At 39.1% G+C, this 18,718-nt stretch overlaps 1 pseudogene; it reads right to left on the minus strand.

Annotated features, from left to right (window-relative positions):
• Positions 1-1,435: 1,435 nt before the first annotated feature.
• LOC124508240 (ORM1-like protein 2) lies at positions 1,436-1,914 on the minus strand (annotated as a pseudogene).
• Between the last annotated feature and the right edge of the window lie 16,804 nt (positions 1,915-18,718).

The following is an 18,718-nucleotide window of genomic DNA, read 5'->3' on the forward strand; positions in this document are numbered from 1 at the left end:
CGTAGAAAACCACCCGGCAAGATCAAGAGGTGAACCCCTTTGGGCTTAGGAATAAAAGACCCCTTATAGCTAAAACTCCACCCTTTCAGGGAGACCCCTGCATCACACATGCAGAAAGTATGTGAGGCTGGAACACAGTGTTTTCTGGGATGGCGGTGTCCCAGTGGATCCGGTCTGAAGCTTAGTGCTGGGAGGAGCAATGTTGGCTACAGATATTGGCCTCGAATGAAACAATGACTATGCATGCTTCAGGGAATTTTACTAAGTATGAGATCACCCTGGCTGTACTGGGCTTTCTTCACACAGCCTGTTATCTATAATTGGGGAGTTAGAAAAGGCAAGGACTTTAAATATCCCAGGGAGCCTATCCCCTGCCCCACAGAGTGAAGCTCTTTCTCTAGCCCTGCTATCTATCCCCCGTCAACAGAACACCGGCCTCAGATCCAGGGAGGGTCTTACCTCCTGTCATTCTGCAGTAGAATGCACACTGCTGCATGGTTTGTTCTGTCAAAGGACCTGTGTGGCCGAAGTGACAAAACGTCAACTCCATTATACCTCATCATTCTGATCTCTTCATTCTCCCATTTGCTCATTTATTCAACAAATATTTATTGAATATTTCCCTACTATGTACCAGATATATAGTGCTTGAGACCTTCTTAGTTAACTGATATTTTCTTCAATGGCATTTTAAGGGATGCTAAGGGTCTAAGACATGTTTTCTTTATTCACTTTTCTCCTTACACCCACAATGATTGTGGGGAGCAAAAACCCAATTTCTCAGATTCTACAGCTCTTTTCTTTCTTCTAATCCTATAGCTCTTAGAGAGCCTCAAGGCTTAATTATTGTAGCCTGAACTCTCACGATAGACTTCTGAATGATAAAAATAGGCTTTTAAAATGCCTGGCTTATATCTAGCTTAAACACACTTCTTGGGGTGCCTGGGTGGCTCAGTCAATTGAGCGTCCAACTCTTGTTTTCAGCTCAAGTCATGATCCCAGGGTCATGGGATTGAGCCCTGTGTCAGGCTCTACAATGAGTATAGAGCCTATTTGGGATTCTCTCTCTCTCTTTGTATCTCTCCCCTGCTCTCTTCCTCTCTCTCTAAAATAATTTTTTTTTGAAAAAAATTATCTTTATTATAAGGAAAATACATGGCAAAACAGAGATGGAAGATGGTGGGAGTGGAAGATCTAGAAAAAATCACCAAACAAGCTGCCCAAACATGGCTTCCTGCTGTGGAAGAGAGTGATTTGGCCCTTATCTTTCCCACCTTTCCTGATTCAAAGAAATCTGCTGTTAGCAGGGCTGGGCCCAAGGAGCTCCATTTTCCTATCTGTTCTCTTCCTGGGAGTTTGGGAAAGATTGTATAGTTCTCGGGCTTTCAAGATAAAGAAGACTATAAGGAGAAGGAAAAGATGTTACAGCCCTTTGTTATCCCCAGCCCCATCCTTCAGTATTTTTGATGCCAAAGAGACAAACCTCATGGGATTGGGATAACTTAGGCAACAGTACTCCAAGCAGTGAGGCTGTGTTGATGAGGAAGTGAACAACATCATACTTGGCATAGAAGCTGGCCAGGAGGTAGAGTACAATAGGAGAGATGCTGAGGAATTTGCGGGAAGAGATAAATTGGATCCCGTAGTCCATCTGTTCCCAGTGTGTCAGTAGCTGAGCCTTTCCTTGGTCAGGGGTCTCAAAGGATGTCTCTTTCATTGTATGTAAGAAAACATACATAGCCAGGTTATGGATGACGTTGGTCAGGGTCCAGACAACAGGATGCTGAAGAAGAAGATGCTGAGTAGAACCACATGCAACAGTCCTGCCAAGATGATGTAGGCCAGCCAGATGCGCTGGCTATTCATCACTTGAGTGTTGGGGTTTACTTCGCTGTGTGCCACCCATACATTCATCCTGCTGGCTTCAGAAGCCTGTCAGGCTCGAGGTGTGGCACTCACTTCCGCCTCTCTAAAATACTTTAAAAAATTTAAAAACATTTCTTGGATTTCCATGTGAAAACTCAAGATGTTTAAAAATGAACTGTCTCAGTACAGCTAGCTATCCATCCTGGTTTTGGTGTCTCTGTCATCAACACCAGTCCCCACCCCATCCCCGCTCCCCTGACCTCATTTTCTCGGTTTAAAAACCTTGTCTTCACTCACTTCTGATACCTCTGATACTCAGCTTCTCTACTGACTTCTTTTATCTTGTTCCCTGTGTCTGTTCCTGTCTCTCTGTTGTCACTGCCTTCTCCCCAGCTCATTTTTGGGTGGGTACATCAACCCCTGGCCCAATCTCTCCTGCACATGCACACCAGACAAATGTTCCTTAAACAGTGCTTTCATCTTACCACTTTCTACTCCTATGACATCTAAATCCTTTGCCAGGTTTCTGAGGCTCTTCATGGTCTGACTCCCCTCTACTGATCCAACAGCCTTTTCCATTTTCCTCTACATGCTCTTAGGTGGGTCTCTTAATGTTCCTCAAATGCACAAAGCTTATTTATGTTCGAACACACTTTTATTCTCAGCCAAGGCAGGCTTCTCTTCTTTCTTCCCTTAGCCTAAATAGATCACACACCTATTATTTGGAATATCTCAAGTGTCATTTCCTCCATGGACCCTTCATTGGCCAACTAAGCACCTCCTTCCTGTGGGCTTCCACAGGTCTATAGTTTACCCATAGTGTTTAGCAATCATTTACATTAGTCATTCTTGGTTTGTCCATTGTGTTTCATATTAATCTCATCTCTCCAAGAAATCAGAGCTCGTTGGTGAGGAACTATAGACTATACTATAACATATATACTCTATTGTACTATGTTATACCACACTACACTATACTATAGAATTTTGTGCCTAAGCTTCCAAGCCTAAGCTTTTTGGTTGATTGTATTTAGGTAGACTCTATCCACATTTCCCCATGAAATAGGATGCTATTGCACTTCACTGTCCCCTTACAACTCTTTGTGTCAAATAACAGTTGATTCTTATTAAGAAAAAAACAACTAGCCATGCTTATCCCATCTTTGAGAATCCTTATCTATGCACACCTATCCATTATATATTTTCGGGCACAGAGTTTATTCTGGTGTTCTTGGCCACATCTTTTGTATTAAATTAAATCCCTCACTTTTTTTTTTTTAATCGCCTACTCACCTGATGTCAGAGGAGAAAAATAGTTTTAAAACATATTAGATTAATTAACCTTCAAGATAGGTGTCTTTTTTCTGCCAAAGAGCTAATCATTTACGTAGAAAAGTCAGTTTGTGCCTTTCAACATGAAAAATAATTTGCCTAGAAGAAACAGGAATATGGTTGTTTATCCTCTGGCAATATATTTAACCTCGAACTCAATGAGCTACAAATCTGTTCTTTTCACAATATAAATTGACTGTCAAGGATTTGTGTACCAAATGATTATGTGCTGCATATTTCTCTTTTAATTCATGCACACCATGTATTGTATAACATTACCTCATATGCCGTAACCATCATGTGTCACATGCAAGATACATAAAATACATCATGAATGTCCCACTAGATGTCAAAGTCATCCAAGTCTAATTAACTTATTTTACAGACTCTTTCCTGTTCTTGTCCCAGAACATACAAACATCAGAAATCAGGAGTCAGTCTAAATGTTTGGATACCTTATTGTAGTAAATCATAATATCTTATTTTTCTATTCTTTGGTTATCTGTACATTTAGTCTGGATTTCTTTCAAGTGCACTTCTTGTTTTTTAATGTCACTTTAAAGCCATTTAAAAAATGATACACACAGGAACTCCTCATATCAAATAGGTTCATGAACTGTGAATTATTGCCTGTGACTCATTTACCATTTTAATCCTCTTTGGTTTTTCAAGAGTCAAAAGATTTTGTCTTGCTTCATGGCAGAGCAAAAGTTATACTCCTTTTTATTCAGAAGAATCCATAGATGATAGGAAAATCTGTAGAAGAACATAAAGAAGATTTTCTTCACAAGCTTCATGGACATATTGAGGTTTCTAGCCATTTGGGATCTGCACTACCTCAGAGGAAGATAATACCCAGAACATGGTGGGCACAGAAGGCAAGTTGATGATATGGCCTGGACTCTGTTGCCTTTTCAGTGCAGGTTATTGTATCCACAGAGCTCAGACAAAAGAGAATAGGAGCTCCAGCCCATGACTTTGTGCGTGTACATTATTCATCAAGGGCACAAGCTTTATAAACACATTCCCCCACCCCACATCCATTCCCCTCTTCTTCTGACATGTGCTTTATGAATCCTCTACTTTTCCCATATGTATCAGGATCTGGAGTAACATAGGGAGAGCATGGGCTGGGCAATTTGGGGAGACCCCGTGTCAAGAACAGTTATGCACCCCTTATCTTGAAAGAAATAGGAATTTGTCCTCTCAAGGAAACTTGTGACATTCAAACAAAAAGAAGTAAAAGTAAGAAGTAACCCTGGGGCGTCTGGATGGTTTAGTCGATTAAGCCTCCAACTCTTGATTTTGGTTCAGGTTATGATCTCATGGTTCATGAGTTCGAGCCCCGCATTGGGCTCCATGCTGACAGTGTGGAGCCTGCTTGGGATTCTCCTCCTCTCCCTCTCTCTGTGTACTTCCCCTGCTCATTCTCTGTCTCGGTCTCTTTCTCAAACTAAATAAATAAACCTTAAAAAAAGGAGTAAGAAGTAATCCTTACGCCTTAGGGGCCTTCAGCCATTAATATTTTAAAAAGCAAGACCTTGTGCTAATTGAAATAGAACCCTCAGGTTATGGGTTAAAACTTGTGGGTTCAAGCAGTCTGAGGTTCTGAAGTTCACTCGGATACCTATTGCCATCAAGGGATCGGTGACTGTGTATCAGGGCTCCCCAACCATCTTGCCTGGAGCAGCTGTGGCTGTTTCCATATTCATCCTGGTCAGGCGGGCTGGTCGGATCCCCAATCTCAGGGTGGAGGAAGCCGGGAGCCTTCCCAGAAGACCACAAAAGACAGGAAAACGCTAAGAAATCTTGCCAACTTGGATTGTAATTTCAGCACTTTTATGACAAATTCTTGTAATGTTTACTCATTTTCCCATTTTTTTTTCCCAGAAAAGGGTATATCTCTGCCTCCCAGGGTTTGCTACATTTTTGTAGCAGCTGTCATTGAACAATGCTTACTTTTCTCCTAGTTTTCATCATGAAGTTAGAATTCATTGAAGTGGGACATATGAAGTATTTTTTTTCCTGTGGTTTTGCGACCATATTGAAGCAACAGCAATAAAGGAAATGGGTGGGGAATTGCTATTAACTCTATTGGACTTGAGTGTTCCCAAACTGAACACATTATCTTTCTAGAAAGTTACTCTCAACTGCCTAAATACCAAATTCCTTTGTTTTTCTCTCCCCAACTTTATCTACTCTCTTTTTAACTAATCTGAAATGTGAATTGTTTTTCCTGCTAAATGACATAGAATAACCATGGAACAGTGCTTTGCAAATAATAAGTAGTCAATAAATGTTCCAGAGTGAAAGCAATTCAATTGTGGTTTTAAACTGTCATGCCTGGGAGAGATAAATTCCAACAAATCATTCTTTTCCTACCCTTTAAAATAATGTTTACTTCTTCTTTCTTTTTTTTTTTTTATATGTTTATTTTTGAGAGAGAGAGAGAGAGAGAGAGAGATTGAGATCGAGAGAGAGATCACTAGCGGGGGAGGGGCAGAGAGAGAGGGAGACACAGAACCTGAAGCAGGCTCCAGGCTCTGAGCTGTCAGCACAGAGCCCAACACAGGGCTCCAGCTCACGAACCGTGATATCATGACCTGAGCCAAAGCCAGACACTCAATAGACTGAGCCACCCAGGCTCCCCTACCTCTTCTTTCTAATGCATATTAGTAGTAAGCTATATATAGTATATAAGTATATAGTATGAGCAAATAAAAAATCACTCAAAATTCTCTTATTACAATGATAATATTTTGATATGTATTTTCTTTTGGAATATATAATTACACATTTATATTTATACATGCTTATATATTTAATTTTTTATTACATAGTCAATGTTTTCCCAAATTATTAAGGGTGTGATTTTCAATAGAAATGCCATATAATATATTCATATGACTATCACAATATGTTTAACTATTGCTTTTTTGTTAGGCAACAATACAATATTTTTAATTTTGTACAATACAATACAATATTTTTAATACAATAAAGCCTTGAATTGCGAGTAACTTGTGTTGTGAGCATTCTACAAGATGAGCAAACATTTCTAATAAATTTTAACTTGATAAATGAGTGGTGTCTTGCAATATGAGTAGTAGGTGATAGCAAAAGTCACAAAAGCACAACTAAACCAATGATTCTTCTCTCTCATTCTCTCACTGTGGGATTGTGGGTGACCATCTCCTATGCTCAGATGCTCAGTCTCAGGCCACTGTGTTTGGCAAAAATCAGTGATTTTTAAGAACATTGGAAGGCGCTCACAACTGGAACTAGTGTATTTTTTGTCACTCCAAAACACCTATGGACAGTCCTTTGTCTTCCATACCAGAGTAAGCTTAGGAATGCTTTGCTTCTTTCTAGGTCAGGCTGCCTGCACATATAGGCCCTTTCCTCTGCTGCCTTGTTGCCAGTTACATTTAATTCAGTATATGACAAGAGTTTATTAATACTGTACTATAGTCAACATCTGTATGAGTATACCCAGTGGCCCCTGTGCAGACAAACATTGCATTGAGCCAGTAGATAGCAGTGATTCCGTTAGTGATAGTGAAGGCCATCCTACACAATAACCCTCCTCTCTCTTGTCTCCCTCACACCAGCCATGAAGGTTTCCAAAGGTAAGTGCAGGTTAATTTGTTTATTTTTCTTCATATTTTGTATTTTCTTTGTTATTTTGTATTACAGTATTGTAACCATTTTTATATGAATATTCTTGGGTTGTGGAATGAATCATCTGAGTTTCCATTATTTCTTATGGGGAGATTCACTTTGATATACAAGTGCTTTGGATTACAAGTATGTTTCCAGAATGAATTGTGCCCGCAAACCGAGGTTTTACTGTATTTCAATATTATAAATATTGAAACGAAGATGCTGTGACCATTCAGATATAAAGATCTATTTTTAGTTCTGAGGGTCTCCTTAGGGTTGATTTCTGGCATTGAAATCACTAGGTAAACGTGTTTTGGCATGTTAAGACATTTTTATTGTGGATAGTTTAAAGCATAAGGAAAAGGGCCAGAATTTTTATGTGAAACCCATGCACCCATCACTCAGCTTGCACAATGTTCAGTTTAGGGGCAGTCTTGCTTCTCCACCACTACCCACACTCCTCTCCCCCTCCTGGGGTTATCTTGGAGCAGATACCAGGCATCTGGCCATTTTGCCCTGGAACTCATCCTTAACTTTTCCCCTGGCCCCGCACAGCCAACCAGCAGCACGTCCCACTGGTTTCATCTCCAAAATATACCTTGTGCCCACTCCCCTCCATCTCTGTTGGCATCATTCTAGTTCAGGCCACCACTTTCTCACCTGGACCACTCCAATAATCTCCTAATTGGTTTCCCTGCTTCTAGTCTTGCCCAGTTATCTTAAGGTAAAGATCTAATACTTCCAATAACTATTTTAAGACATTCTTAGAACAACTCATAATAAATTCATCTTGTATAATTCTTTGAATTTTCCTGTTGAGCATATTCTTTTTTAAAAAGGATCTCAGAGAGTGTTCAACCTGTTTCAAAGAGATCATTCTAGGTGCAACACCAACAAGTAGTCTCTTGACAGAGGAAGTAGGGGTGGGAGGGAGAGTTGTAGGCACAGATATAGATATATTTGGGAATATATAGATGTAATTATAATTACATATATATACATTATGAAAACAGATACATAGTTGAAATCAATCACTAAGTGATATCTAAAGTTAGTATATCTATAGGTCTTCTAAAAATATATATATGTGTGTGTGCATATATGTGGGTATATATATGTATATATGTATATATATAACTACATAGAGATCTAGATTATGGAAACAAATAGAGATGTTGCCAAAATCAGCCATTAAATGAAATCTAAAACTGGTATATCTGGACATCTTCTAAAAATCATATATATATATACATTTATATATATACACATATATACATATATATACGTGTATACGTGATGTAGATATACACACATATATAAATTATATATATAAATTTATAAGTATATAAATCATTTATATACATATATGAATTTAGATGGTTGAGGGATAGTTCTGCCTAGAGAGAGGAGGTTAAATTAAATGACCCACTGAGGTTTCTTCTAGCTATTAAATTCTGTGAGTCTATGAAATTTCTTGATGTAATATAAATTTCCAGGTGAAAATTGAAAAGGAAGAAGCTTATTGCTTTTGAAGACATGATAAAGATGAGCTATCAGGTTAAAGTCAAGAAGAGTCTGATTAAGTAAATGATGGTGATGCTTACCTACTTACTAAATACAATATGTCCGTTTATATCTTGTCTGTCCTGTAGTTATTAAAGCCACTGTTGTCATGGAAAGTCTAGGGGGACTGGGCTGTGGTCATCTATAATGGTCTGTGGAAATTTGTGCTGACTCCTTAAGTTAGAAGACTCAGTTTCTAGCACTTCAACATTTAGAGCTCAGACTATGTCAGACAGCTCTTACTGATGTCTCTGGCTCATTTCGGTGGCAACCAACTCCATGAAGACTCCCTCCAGCTTCATGCACCTGCAGTGCTTCTCCCTCAAGGCAGTCCCATGGCTGCTTCATGCGTCTCTCACCTCCTGCACATACCTTCTTCTCAGGGAAGCCCACCCTAAGCCTGTGCTTGGAGAAATGAAAGAGTTTTTGCTTTGTGTGGGAAAGCTTAGTAGTTAAATGCTCCTTTCTTTCTTTTCCTAGATACTCAGAGTGCTCTGTGTCCACTTGGTAACACACCATGTTCTGACTCTCCCTCTTTCCCTGTGCTGGGCCCCAACTGGTCTTGTGGTAGGCAGCCTCTAAATGGCCCCTGGTGTCCTGCCTGATAGTATTCACACCCTTGGGTAATACTTTCTCTTGGATTGTAGGCTGAACCTAGTGACTATTCTAAAAACAATATAACAATGGGTATAGAATGTCACTTCTGAGATTAGGTTATAAAAAGACTCTAACCCCCATCTTGTTTGCTCTCTTTTGCTCTTTCTCTCTCCCTCTCAGAACCCTGGTTCTGGAGAAAGCAACCCGCCACGTTGTGAGCCTGGTGAAGAGGCTCATATGGCAAAGAACAGTTGTCACTAACCAGTAGCCAGTGAGGATGTGAAGATTGCAAACACCCTCCTGAGTGAAGTGGGGGACAGAGGGTCCCCCAGTCAACCCCTGAGGTACCTTTCTTGAACCTTTTACCACCACTGCTCCAGCAGATGCCTTGTAGCAACCTTACAAGGGCCCCTGAATGAGAGGCCCCGGGGTAAGCTGCTCCTGAATTCTGATCCATAGAAACTGTGTGATAATATATGTGTTGCTTTAAACGGTGAACTTTTGGGGTGTAATGGAGCATTTGTAACACAGCAGTAGATAACAAACACATCATATACCCTACATCACCCCTCTTTTTCACTTTTCCCTGGGATCACACTTCCAGTAAAGTGCTCACAAACAGGATTTTGTCTCACACGGCTTTCTGGGGAAACTTGGCTAAGATATATTTTCTTTATGTTCTCTGGTAATTATTCGTCCATTTTCTCATTCTCTCTGTGACATGTGATCTCCTTTTATTTATTTATGTGGCCTAGAATAAGGCAAGGTAAATCCTTCTGATTTGCTCCCTCCTCTCTTTTTCAGCTCAGGACATTTTTCCTCAGTGGTGTTTTGGGCTGTTATTTCTGTACCAGGTTTTCTCATGTCTCTCTCATGTCTCTCTCTCTTTTTAAAAACATTTTCCCTTTGCATTCTGAAGTAGGTTCTCATGTTGATTTTCACATTTCTGATTCAGTTTTCAACTAAGTTATTCTCATTACCAACTCCAAATGATAGTGACTTCTCGAATTAATAAAGATAACTTTTATGAAAAACCTTTGGATATTTTAATTAAGTTTTATATTGCCCTTTGTTTGATAAATCTGTTTTTGGGATATAGAAGATTATGGTAATAGCCTGGAACCCTGGGGAACTCAAGAGAGGGATAAATCAGTGCCGAACCAGCGGCACGGTAATGACTTGAGGACGATGTAGAAAGAGTGAAGCGGGGAGAGTATTACCTTGTTTTAACAACAAGCCCAACTGTATTATAATCAGCCTACATGTTTCCCATGAGAAGTTCCAGCCAGACAATACCATGCTCTCATGTGCTCCCCTGAGGCTGTGCATTGCCTTTCTCTGATTTTATCTTCTTTAAAGCTACACTCGATACTTGTTTCTATTAGGTTCCATCTACATCAGAATATTTAGGGTGGGACCACTCTACTATGATTTATTCCAGGAACAGCCTTGGCAGTAAGCAAGCAGTGTCTTTATTTCACAGCTGGGAAAAACTGGTTCATAGAGAAATTAAATAATTTATCCAAGATCAGAAATCTGGGGGAATGGCAGAGAACTTTATAACATTCTCTTATTTGCAGAAATTCTTCATTTTAACAATTACAGTGTTTTGAAATCAGATAATTATGAAAATTTTTTGAAATTAAAAAATATTTGAGAGAGGGGGAGAGTGTGCATGTGAGCAGGGGAGGGTCAGAGAGAGAGGGAGAGAGAGAATCCTAAGCAGACTCCATGCTCAGCATGAAGCCCCACATGGGGCTCATTCTTATGACCATGTGATCATGACCTGAGCCAAAGTCAAGAGTCAGATGCTTACCTGACTGAGCCACCCAGGCATCCCTGTTTTTTAATTGAAATTGGGTCTTACTTTTAGTGAAATTCTCAAAATTTATCTTCAGCACCTACACTCTTCTATTTCGTGGTCTTTTCTTCTTCCCTCTTTTTTCCCCTCTCTGCTTATCTGTAATGTTTCAACCAAGGATCCCTTATCAAAACCTGGCCTTAGCAAAGGAGCTGAATCTATACCCTCACACAAGAAAGGTATTTATTAATGTTTAAGATATTACTTCTTTCTAAGAATTACAAATAAATGAGCCTTGTGGAATTTGGAGGACCCGAAAAGTTAGAATGGAGGGTTGAAAGAACTGAGGTGACAAGTGGGAAAGAAGTGTGGGAAGATGTCTGTTCTTGGCTCTTATAGGTCACCATGTGAGTTCTACTTACTTCTGTTGTTGGTCACTTGCAGTGACTAGCTGGATGCGTCAGGCAGAGTACATCAGGATTACATATTAAGAAAAAAAAGACTTTATTTTTGACAGCAGTTTTAGGTTTACAGCAAAACTGAATGGGAAGTCCAGAGAGTTTCCAAACACCCTCCTAACCCCCGCCGTTCCTCACTTCCTCCCCTCCTACCAATATCCTGTACCAAAGTGGGATATTTGTTATAACTGATGAACCTCCACTGACATGTCATAATCCTCCAAAGTCCATGGTTTACATGAGGGTTCACTCTTGGTGATGTACATTCTGTGGAATTGGACGAATGAATAATGACATGTATCCATCATTATACCATCACAAAGAATAGTTTCACTGCCTTAAAACTCCTCTATGCTCCACATAGTCATCTCTCCTTCCTCTCTAAATCCTGGAAAACAGTGATCTTTTTACTGTCTCCATAGTTTTGCCTTTTCCAGAATGCCATAGTTGGAACCATACAGAATATAGCCTTTTCAGATCAACTTCCTTTCACTTGGTAATAACATTTAAGATTCCTCCATGTCTTTCGATGGCTTGATAGCTTATTTCTTTTTAGTGATAAATAATATTCCATTGTCTCGTACCACAGTTTATCCATTCCCCTACCGAGGGACATTTGGTTGCTTCCAAGTTTTGACCATTATGAATAAAGCCACTGTAAACATCCATGTGCAGGTCTTTGTGTGGAGTAAGTTTCCAAGTGGCGCACGACTGCTGGGCTATAAGGTAAGAGTATGTTTAATTTTGTAGAAAACTGAAAAAATGTCTTTCAAAGTAGCTGTACCGTTTCACATCCCCACCAGCAGTGAACAAGGGTTCTGGTTGCTCCACATCCTTATTAGCATTTGGTGTTGTCAGAGGTTTGGCCATTATGATAGGTGGGTAGTGGTATCTTGTTGTTTTCACTTGCAATTCCCTAATGACATATGATGTTCAGCACCTTTTCATATGCTTATTTGCCATCTGTATGTCTTCTTTAGTGAGATGTCTGTTTAGGACTCGTCCATTTTTTTTTTAATTTTTTTATGTTTGTTTATTTTTGACATAGAGACAGAGCATGAGTATGGGAGGAGCAGAGAGAGAGGGAGACACAGAATCCGAAGCAGGCTCCAGGCTCTGAGCTGTCAGCCTGGAACTCATGGACCCTGAGATCATGACCTGAACTGAAGTCGGACGCTCAACCTACTGAGCCACCCAGGTGCCCCTCATGTCCATTTTTTAATCTAGTTGTATGTTTTCTTACTGTGGAACTTCCAGAGTCCTTTGTGTATTTTGGATAACAATCTTTTATCAGACAGGTCATTTGCAAATATTTTCTTCCTGTTTTGTCTTCTCATTCTTTTGAAGCTCACACTTCTTTTTTTTTTTTAATTTTTTTAATTTTTTAAATTTATTTTTGAGAGACAGAGAGACACAGAGCACCAGCAGGGGAGGGGCAGAGGGAGAGGGAGACAGAATCTGAAGCAGGCTCCAGGCTCTGAGCTGTCAGCACAGGGCCCGACGCGGGGCTCGAACCCATGAACCGTGAGATCATGACCTGAGCTGAAGTCAGCTGCCTAACTGACTGAGCCACCCAGGTGCCCCACACTTCTTTCACTTCTCGAAAATTTGCATTACCCCATTTCACTTTTATAGAAGACCTACATTAGTACCTTTTTTTCACTAACTGAAAGAAATCTTAGGATTTTCGCTTTTATGAAAAAAGGCAAAAAGTAAAAATGGTGTTCAGCGTTTGCTTTGCTGTGAGCCATTATAGAGGCAGCACACACCCCCAGCAGGGACATAGGCACCGCCCAGCTCCTTCCTCGGGAACTACACTCAGCATCTCAGCGTCAACATGCCATAGCTCTGAAATGTGTATGTGGGCATCTGTACTTTATCTCAATTTATTTTGTGCATCTGTTAGCAAGATGTGTCCTGAAATATCAGAAAAGCCCAAGAAGTTATTTTTTGGGTCTGGGAATGCTCAAAATTTTTCTATGTAAGTTAATGGTAATTGTTTCTCTGCTTTCCACTAGTTCAGCTTTGAAGAAATTTTCATAGGAATGCTCTACTTTCGGATAAGGAGCGCAACCTATATTTTAAAAATAGTTTCTTTTTCATGTTCATTTATTTCTTTGTTTCTGAGAAGCAGCCTACAGAGCTGAGGTGATGAGGAAAGAACATTATGCTCTGGTATCCATGGAGTAGGGAGGGCCAAAAAGGACAGATAATTCCTTGTCTGTTTTTAGCTGCTGGACTGCAGACATCTCATCACTAGAAGCTATACAGAGATTAAGGAATGGAGTATGTGCCGTCTGGAACTGAGTTTGCCCCTAGAGATTTCTGCTATAGTCTTTGGAGCTTTAGGACCTTGTTGTCTTGGAAGTTAAACAGATCCCAAAACTGTTTCAATGTATCATATAGCTGCAGGATCAGCCTTGTGTCGCAGTGCTCCTTATCTATGAAACCAATTAGGTCCTCCAGTGCATAGTGGAGTATCATTGTAATTTGCATTTCCTTGGTAACTAATGATGTTGAACATCTTTTCATGTGCTATTTACATAATCTTCTTTTGTGAAATTTTAATATTGTGTTCATTTTTATGGGTTATTTTCTTATTGAGTTATAGAAGTTCACTATATTTTGATATAAGTACAATGTCAGATATCTATTACAACCAGTTCTCCCTTTGCCTTTGCATTTCTTTTTTTTATAATTTTTAAATGTTTATTTATTATTTTTGAGAGAGAGAGAGAGCAAGAGCAGGGGAGGGGCAGAGAGAGAGGGAGACACAGAATCTGAAGCAGGCTCCAGGCTTTGAGCTGTCCACATTGAGCCTATTGTGGAGCTCAAACCATGAGATCATAACCTGAGTCAAAGTTGGACGCTTTAACCTACTGAGCCACCCAGGCATTCCTGCCTTTGCATTTTTTTAACAATGTCTTTGGTGTTTTTAGTTTAGATGAAGTTCAACTTATCATGTTTCTTCTTTTGATGAGTATTTTTCTTTTCCCTGTCTAAAAAATCTTTGCCTTCCCAAAGATCACAAAAATATTTCCCTATATTTTTATCTAAAACTTTTTAATTTTTAAAATTTTTTTTTAACATTTCTTCATTTTTGAAATACAGAGACAGAGCGCAAATGGGGGAGGGCTAGAGAGAGGGGGAGACACAGAATCCAAAGCAGCTCCAGGCTCTGAGCTGTCAGCACAGAGCCTGACGCAGGGCTCGAACTCACAAACCGTGAGATCATGACCTCAGCTGAAGTTGGCCGCTCAACTGACTGAGCCACCCAAGCGCCCCTAAAACTTTTTAATTTTAATTATTTGTTTTTAAGGAGACTTTCTGCCCAATGTGGATTCCAGTGTGGAGCTTGAGCTGCTTGAGCCACCCAGGAACCCCTTAAATTTTAATTTTTTACACATGTTCCTTTTAAGGTTTTTATATAGGGTTAGATAAAGGTCAAGGCTTACTTTTGTCCATAGGGTTATCGGTTTTACAGTATCATTTATTTAGAAGACTGTCCTTTCTGTATTGACTTACCTTGGCACTTGTATCAAAAATCAACAGCTCATATACATGTGGGTCTACTTCTGGACTCTCTTATTTATTTCATTGATCCATGGGCTATCCTGTCACCAGTACCACACTGTCTTGATAACTTAATTATAGTGTAAGTGCTCTAACTTTGAGATGTTTCAAAATATTTGGGGGGAACTTCTTGTTCATCCAAATGTATAGCTCCATTCCTCCCAGCTCCTTCTTAAAACCAAAATTTTGTGCATGTAACACAACTATGAGCTGAGAAAGTGTCTGAAAGGTGAAAAAAAGAGGATGAGCTGCCTAGAGACCTCAGGATTTAAGGAAGAATAAGGTGATGAGTTTCTGGATTTCCCTATAGCCTCTCCTATATCATGAACCGTGAGTTGCAGAAATCTCCAACCCAGACTGCCAGCAGGTACAGACATTCTCCCCCTGGCAAATAAATAACAAATAACTCTGTTCTCCCTTGTCAAAGATTGGGAAAAGGATAGCCTAACAACAAAACATTTTAGTTAAGGCCGGCCCCACTCCATCTAAACAGCAATGGAAAAACCACAGCCCCCTCTCCTATCCCACAAAAACAGACTGTGTGTCTTTGTCCCCCCACTGTGTGTCAGCAGGTTCTGAGTGGGAAGCTGATCTTCCATTTCTTGCAGAAGCACATGGTGCTGTCATTTCTATCCCAGGGTAGTGTCTGCAGAGTCCAGTGGTCAGTCGAGCCTCCATACCCATCCCCCCCCACCCCAACCCTCAAGAAGTAAAGAAGTGTTGACTTCTTACCAATGTGGAGTCTTTCAGTAAATAAAATGATATCCTCCCACTTATTTAGGTCTTTTATTTATTTTATCAATGGTTTATAATTTTAGTGTAAGAACTTATACATATTAAATTTATTCCTCTGCATTTCATATTTTTATAGTATTTTAAATGATTTATTTAATAAAAATGTCTTTATTTGGCCTTGGAAGATACTTTTGCTGGATATAGAATTTGGGGCTGACAATTTTTGTTTGTTTGTTTCAACACTCTAAAGATATTATTCCAGATTTTTCTTGCCTTCATTGTTTCTGATAAGAAGTCAATATTTACTTGTGCCATTGTTCCCTGGTATATGATGTGTCATTTCTGTATCTCCTTTCAAGATTGTCTCTTCATCTTTGCTTTGAAGCAGTATCAGCATAGTTTTCTTCATATTTATCCTTCTTAGGGTTTGCTGAACACCTTCAATCTGTAAATATAACTTTCTCCAAACCAGAAAAATTTTTGGTCACTATTATTCAAAAATTTTTCTTGTTTCTTCTCTCTCTCTCCTCTCCTTGTATAACTTCAGATATATGCATCTTAGACCTCGATAAAGTAAGTCCTTGAGGCTCTGTTAATTTTTTTCCAGTCTTTTTTCCTGTGATCCTTATATTGGATAAATTTCTATTGATTAGTGTTCAAGTTTCTTGATTCTTTTCTCTATCTTCTCCATTCTATTAAACTCATCAAGTATATTTTTAATTTCAGACATCAATTTTAGAATTTTTTTCATTCTTTTTTTTTGGTTTCTATTTCTCTGTCTTTTCATTATGGTCATATTTTCCTTTACTTCATTGATCAGAATTATAATACTTGCTTTAAAAATTCTTGTCTACTCATTCCAACATCTGGAACATCTCAGGGTTTGTCTCTATTGATTGCCTTTTCACCTGAAAATTTCTTGTCTTTCTCTGTTTCTTTGCATGTTGAATATTCTGGATTGTATCCTGGACATTGTGAATTTTAAGTTGTGATGACTTTCAATTTTGTTATGTTTCTCCAGAGAGAGTTGTGGTTTTGTTTGGTTTAATAGGCAATTAACTTTGCTGGGCTCAAGCTACGAACTCTGTCTCTTGGGCAGTAGTTCAAATTGTAGTTCAGTTCTTATATCCTTAACTGGGTTAGTTGCAGTCTGTCCACCTATGCAAATTTAAGGGTTAGGCAGATATTTTGGATAAGTATAGACACACAATTTGTAGCTCCACCTCTCTGGTGTTCTCCTGTTTGGGATTCCACTCTCATGGTTAGCAACTGAATTGCCCAAAACTTTATACTCTGTTTCTTTAGTCTAAACAGATTGTGACTTTTTGGTAAAGGTTTAGTCACCCTGCGCAATGCTGGTTGTAGGCTGTCTTCAGACTTAAAGTTGTAGGAAATAGGATACACACCCTGTGCCATTTCCTTCCTTTAGGTGTCATCTCCCCTCCAGAACCTACTTTTGTTCACATTCCCAGTCTTTTAGATAATTTTGTTATTATTATTTGTTTTTATGTTTTTCCCCCCAGAGTTTACTATTACGGTAGAAGGGTCCAGTAGGAGGTTGTCCAGCCAAACTAAAGGTATTGTTTAAAAAAAGTTTTTGATCCATTTAACAATACATTTTGCTTGCAGATAGAATATAATGGATTCTTTGTATAATGACCCTGTGTCCTATGTCGTTGCTGAATTTAGTTTACAGTTGTAGTCACGTTTTTTGTAGATTATTTGTGTATTTTACATACATGATCATTTTGTCTGTGGCAGTTTAAATTTTTCCTCTCCAGTGTATGTCCTTTATTTATTTTTCTTACCTAATAACATTGGTTCCAATTCCCAGCAGTTGAATACAAGTGGTGAGATCAGCTCCCCTCCCCTTTGTTCCTTATCTAAAGGAGACAGCATCTGGTCTTTCACCATTAAAGGTGATGTTAAGTGTATTTTTTTCATAGATCCCTTTATCAGGACATTTGTTATATTCCTAGTTTGCTGAAAGCTTTTGTTTTAAATTGGTGTTTATTTTGTCAACTGCCTTCTCTGTATCTCTTGAGACAAGCATATGTGTGTTTTAATCTATTAATATGGAGAGTTATATTGATTTTAAAAAAATTTTAATGCTTATTTTTGAGAGACAGAGATAGAGCATGAGTGGGGGAGGAGCAGACAGAGAGAGAGGGAGACACAGAATCCTAAGCAGGCTCCAGGCTCTAAGCTGTCAACACAGAGCCCGACGTGGGGCTAGAACTCATGAATAGCGAGATCATGACCTGAGCCGAAGTTGGACGCTTAACTGACTGAGCCACTCAGGCGCCCCTATATCGATTTTTGAATGTCAAACCAACTTTACATTCTTGGGATAAAATCCACTAGTTCATAATACATTTTCCCTTCTATGTATTTCTTGGTTCAATTTGCTAAAGTTTTGTTGAAGATTATTGCCCCATAATTCTTTTTTTTAAATATGAAATTTATTGTCAAATTGGTTTCTATATAACACCCAGTGCTCATTGCAATAGGTGCCCTCCTCACTGCCCACCACCCACTTTCCCGTCCCTCCCACCCCCCCTCAACCCTCAGTTTATTCTCAGTTTTTAAGAGTCTCTTATGGTTTGGCTCTTTCCCTCTCTAATTTTTTTTCCCCCTTCCCCTCCCCATGGTCTTCTGTTAAGTTTCTCAGGATCCACACAAGAGTGAAAACATATGGTATATGTCTTTCTCTGTATGACTTATTTCACTTAGTATAACACTCTCCACTTCCATCCACGTTGCTGCAAATGGACAGATTTCATTCTTTCTCATTGCCAAATAGTATTCCATTGTATATATAAACCACATCTTCTTTATCTATTCATCAGTTGATGGACATTTAGGCTCTTTCCATAATTTGGCTATTGTTGAAAGTTATTGCCCCATAATTCTAAAGGATATTGACCTGTCCTCTCTTTTCTTTGTAATGTCTTTGTTTGGTTCTGGTGTCAGGACAATGATGAACTCATAAAATGAATTGGGAGGTGTTTGCTCCTCTTCTTTTTTCTGAATGAGTTTTTGTGGGATTATTGTTATTTCTTTCATAAATGTTTGATAAAATATACCAGTGAAGCTATTTGTGCTTGGTGTTTTCCTTGTGGGAATATTT

Source organism: Lynx rufus, unplaced genomic scaffold (assembly GCF_022079265.1).
Source record: "Lynx rufus isolate CCGP_SWC_20201006 ecotype Redwood Valley unplaced genomic scaffold, mLynRuf1.p SCAF_13, whole genome shotgun sequence".
Classification (NCBI taxonomy): Eukaryota; Metazoa; Chordata; class Mammalia; order Carnivora; family Felidae; genus Lynx; species Lynx rufus.